Here is a 5,683-nt window from a genome sequence, read left to right as displayed (position 1 = left end):
TAATAACTTCCGATATTGATCGAATTCGGATTGTGTTCGCACCAGTAACTTGTAACCTATCAGGCTCTCAGGCATGAGGTCAATCGATTTGGCATAGGCCTATATGTACTAGCGTTTTTGTAGGTAAAGTTCCGGTTGGAGGTTGTGTCCCTCCAACTCTTTGTTGTATGGCTCACTTTTGCCCTTGGATATTTGGAGAAGTTTGCCTTCGGTAACCGCTCTCTCACTTGACAGACCGAAACGGAACTTTAGCTCCTGGTTGTGATTGTGCATATTATTGGCCTGCTCTACTGGGTCAAATTGTATCCCCCAACAACAGATATGGCTAAAACAAACAAAGTACACTCTAAGCCTACCTCTAGGCTTAACCCTGACTTTACCCGCAAGACGCTATGCCAAGCCTCCGCGAAATGTGAGGTTCCGTTTGACGGGCGCAATTTAGGCACGGATAAAAACCGCGACCAGCCTGTTGAAGGTTATTGCGGCTGCCCGGCTAGCTCAGTCGGTAGAGCATGAGACTCTTAATCTCAGGGTCGTGGGTTCGAGCCCCACGTTGGGCGTATCTATTAGTCCTCTCTCTTCCCAACGGGGTCTCGGTTTCCAGCGTGCAAACTAGCGCGTCGTGGAAAGCGAGTCCGTGATTTGCCGGAAAAGTCCAAGTCTGATTTTTTTTTCTCTTACCCACGGACGAGCTCGCCGCAGGTCTCTGTGGCGCAATCGGTCAGCGCGTTCGGCTGTTAACCGAAAGGTTGGTGGTTCGAGCCCACCCAGGGACGAAGGCTGTTTTTCGTTGACGTGCTGCCATGTAACCACCAACACAGCCCCAGAATTTAGCACACGTGTGTCCACTAGCGCATCCGTGTCATTTGGGACGCATGACACGACCGTTCTTGGCCCCTTTTAGCGTATACAGCTTGGTCAGTTGCCTTGTGTTCAAAGAAGACAGCGGGTGTTGTGTGAAAGTTTACATCAGCTCAAGTTTGCTGTGGCGCCTGGATGGAATGTTCATGTTTAAAACACCATCGAGCATCTGTAATAACTTCCGATATTGATCGAATTCGGATTGTGTTCGCACCAGTAACTTGTAACCTATCAGGCTCTCAGGCATGAGGTCAATCGATTTGGCATAGGCCTATATGTACTAGCGTTTTTGTAGGTAAAGTTCCGGTTGGAGGTTGTGTCCCTCCAACTCTTTGTTGTATGGCTCACTTTTGCCCTTGGATATTTGGAGAAGTTTGCCTTCGGTAACCGCTCTCTCACTCGACAGACCGAAACGGAACTTTAGCTCCTGGTTGTGATTGTGCGTATTATTGGCCTGCTCTACTGGGTCAAATTGTATCCCCCAACAACAGATATGGCTAAAACAAACAAAGTACACTCTAAGCCTACCTCTAGGCTTAACCCTGACTTTACCCGCAAGACGCTATGCCAAGCCTCCGCGAAATGTGAGGTTCCGTTTGACGGGCGCAATTTAGGCACGGATAAAAACCGCGACCAGCCCGTAGAAGGTCACCGCGGCTGCCCGGCTAGCTCAGTCGGTAGAGCATGAGACTCTTAATCTCAGGGTCGTGGGTTCGAGCCCCACGTTGGGCGTATCTATTAGTCCTCTCTCTTCCCAACGGGGTCTCGGTTTCCAGCGTGCAAACTAGCGCGTCGTGGAAAGCGAGTCCGTGATTTGCCGGAAAAGTCCAAGTCTGATTTTTTTTCTCTTACCCACGGACGAGCTCGCCGCAGGTCTCTGTGGCGCAATCGGTCAGCGCGTTCGGCTGTTAACCGAAAGGTTGGTGGTTCGAGCCCACCCAGGGACGAAGGCTGTTTTTCGTTGATGTGCTGCCATGTAACCACCAACACAGCCCCAGAATTTAGCACACGTGTGTCCACTAGCGCATCCGTGTCATTTGGGACGCATGACACGACCGTTCTTGGCCCCTTTTAGCGTATACAGCTTGGTCAGTTGCCTTGTGTTCAAAGAAGACAGCGGGTGTTGTGTGAAAGTTTACATCAGCTCAAGTTTGCTGTGGCGCCTGGATGGAATGTTCATGTTTAAAACACCATCGAGCATCTGTAATAACTTCCGATATTGATCGAATTCGGATTGTGTTCGCACCAGTAACTTGTAACCTATCAGGCTCTCAGGCATGAGGTCAATCAATTTGGCATAGGCCTATATGTACTAGCGTTTTTGTAGGTAAAGTTCCGGTTGGAGGTTGTGTCCCTCCAACTCTTTGTTGTATGGCTCACTTTTGCCCTTGGATATTTGGAGAAGTTTGCCTTCGGTAACCGCTCTCTCACTCGACAGACCGAACAAAACTTTAGCTCCTGGTTGTGATTGTGCGTATTATTGGCCTGCTCTACTGGGTCAAATTGTATCCCCCAACAACAGATATGGCTAAAACAAACAAAGTACACTCTAAGCCTACCTCTAGGCTTAACCCTGACTTTACCCGCAAGACGCTATGCCAAGCCTCCGCGAAATGTGAGGTTCCGTTTGACGGGCGCAATTTAGGCACGGATAAAAACCGCGACCAGCCCGTTGAAGGTCATCGCGGCTGCCCGGCTAGCTCAGTCGGTAGAGCATGAGACTCTTAATCTCAGGGTCGTGGGTTCGAGCCCCACGTTGGGCGTATCTATTAGTCCTCTCTCTTCCCAACGGGGTCTCGGTTTCCAGCGTGCAAACTAGCGCGTCGTGGAAAGCGAGTCCGTGATTTGCCGGAAAAGTCCAAGTCTGATTTTTTGTTCTCTAACACACGGAAGAGCTCACCGCCGGTCTCTGTGGCGCAATCGGTCAGCGCGTTCGGCTGTTAACCGAAAGGTTGGTGGTTCGAGCCCACCCAGGGACGAAGGCTGTTTTTCGTTGACGTGCTGCCATGTAACCACCAACACAGCCCCAGAATTTAGCACACGTGTGTCCACTAGCGCATCCGTGTCATTTGGGACGCATGACACGACCGTTCTTGGCCCCTTTTAGCGTATACAGCTTGGTCAGTTGCCTTGTGTTCAAAGAAGACAGCGGGTGTTGTGTGAAAGTTTACATCAGCTCAAGTTTGCTGTGGCGCCTGGATGGAATGTTCATGTTTAAAACACCATCGAGCATCTGTAATAACTTCCGATATTGATCGAATTCGGATTGTGTTCGCACCAGTAACTTGTAACCTATCAGGCTCTCAGGCATGAGGTCAATCGATTTGGCATAGGCCTATATGTACTAGCGTTTTTGTAGGTAAAGTTCCGGTTGGAGGTTGTGTCCCTCCAACTCTTTGTTGTATGGCTCACTTTTGCCCTTGGATATTTGGAGAAGTTTGCCTTCGGTAACCGCTCTCTCACTCGACAGACCGAAACGGAACTTTAGCTCCTGGTTGTGATTGTGCGTATTATTGGCCTGCTCTACTGGGTCAAATTGTATCCCCCAACAACAGATATGGCTAAAACAAACAAAGTACACTCTAAGCCTACCTCTAGGCTTAACCCTGACTTTACCCGCAAGACGCTATGCCAAGCCTCCGCGAAATGTGAGGTTCCGTTTGACGGGCGCAATTTAGGCACGGATAAAAACCGCGACCAGCCCGTAGAAGGTCACCGCGGCTGCCCGGCTAGCTCAGTCGGTAGAGCATGAGACTCTTAATCTCAGGGTCGTGGGTTCGAGCCCCACGTTGGGCGTATCTATTAGTCCTCTCTCTTCCCAACGGGGTCTCGGTTTCCAGCGTGCAAACTAGCGCGTCGTGGAAAGCGAGTCCGTGATTTGCCGGAAAAGTCCAAGTCTGATTTTTTTTTCTCTTACCCACGGACGAGCTCGCCGCAGGTCTCTGTGGCGCAATCGGTCAGCGCGTTCGGCTGTTAACCGAAAGGTTGGTGGTTCGAGCCCACCCAGGGACGAAGGCTGTTTTTCGTTGATGTGCTGCCATGTAACCACCAACACAGCCCCAGAATTTAGCACACGTGTGTCCACTAGCGCATCCGTGTCATTTGGGACGCATGACACGACCGTTCTTGGCCCCTTTTAGCGTATACAGCTTGGTCAGTTGCCTTGTGTTCAAAGAAGACAGCGGGTGTTGTGTGAAAGTTTACATCAGCTCAAGTTTGCTGTGGCGCCTGGATGGAATGTTCATGTTTAAAACACCATCGAGCATCTGTAATAACTTCCGATATTGATCGAATTCGGATTGTGTTCGCACCAGTAACTTGTAACCTATCAGGCTCTCAGGCATGAGGTCAATCGATTTGGCATAGGCCTATATGTACTAGCGTTTTTGTAGGTAAAGTTCCGGTTGGAGGTTGTGTCCCTCCAACTCTTTGTTGTATGGCTCACTTTTGCCCTTGGATATTTGGAGAAGTTTGCCTTCGGTAACCGCTCTCTCACTCGACAGACCGAACAAAACTTTAGCTCCTGGTTGTGATTGTGCGTATTATTGGCCTGCTCTACTGGGTCAAATTGTATCCCCCAACAACAGATATGGCTAAAACAAACAAAGTACACTCTAAGCCTACCTCTAGGCTTAACCCTGACTTTACCCGCAAGACGCTATGCCAAGCCTCCGCGAAATGTGAGGTTCCGTTTGACGGGCGCAATTTAGGCACGGATAAAAACCGCGACCAGCCCGTTGAAGGTCATCGCGGCTGCCCGGCTAGCTCAGTCGGTAGAGCATGAGACTCTTAATCTCAGGGTCGTGGGTTCGAGCCCCACGTTGGGCGTATCTATTAGTCCTCTCTCTTCCCAACGGGGTCTCGGTTTCCAGCGTGCAAACTAGCGCGTCGTGGAAAGCGAGTCCGTGATTTGCCGGAAAAGTCCAAGTCTGATTTTTTTTTCTCTAACACACGGAAGAGCTCACCGCCGGTCTCTGTGGCGCAATCGGTCAGCGCGTTCGGCTGTTAACCGAAAGGTTGGTGGTTCGAGCCCACCCAGGGACGAAGGCTGTTTTTCGTTGACGTGCTGCCATGTAACCACCAACACAGCCCCAGAATTTAGCACACGTGTGTCCACTAGCGCATCCGTGTCATTTGGGACGCATGACACGACCGTTCTTGGCCCCTTTTAGCGTATACAGCTTGGTCAGTTGCCTTGTGTTCAAAGAAGACAGCGGGTGTTGTGTGAAAGTTTACATCAGCTCAAGTTTGCTGTGGCGCCTGGATGGAATGTTCATGTTTAAAACACCATCGAGCATCTGTAATAACTTCCGATATTGATCGAATTCGGATTGTGTTCGCACCAGTAACTTGTAACCTATCAGGCTCTCAGGCATGAGGTCAATCGATTTGGCATAGGCCTATATGTACTAGCGTTTTTGTAGGTAAAGTTCCGGTTGGAGGTTGTGTCCCTCCAACTCTTTGTTGTATGGCTCACTTTTGCCCTTGGATATTTGGAGAAGTTTGCCTTCGGTAACCGCTCTCTCACTCGACAGACCGAAACGGAACTTTAGCTCCTGGTTGTGATTGTGCGTATTATTGGCCTGCTCTACTGGGTCAAATTGTATCCCCCAACAACAGATATGGCTAAAACAAACAAAGTACACTCTAAGCCTACCTTTTTTTTTTTTTTTTTTTTTATCAGATGAGATCAGGATTTCTTTTTTTCTTTTTTTTATTGAAAATTTTCCAAATACAAAAAATACATCATAACTTTCATCACTTTCAATACATCACTTTACAATACAAGTACTCAGTACAATAAACTTAAGCTTAAAAACTG

This window comes from Squalius cephalus (genome assembly GCF_949319135.1).
Source record: "Squalius cephalus genome assembly, chromosome: 4".
In the NCBI taxonomy this organism is placed as follows: domain Eukaryota; kingdom Metazoa; phylum Chordata; class Actinopteri; order Cypriniformes; family Leuciscidae; genus Squalius; species Squalius cephalus.
This window is presented reverse-complemented; position numbering follows the sequence as displayed.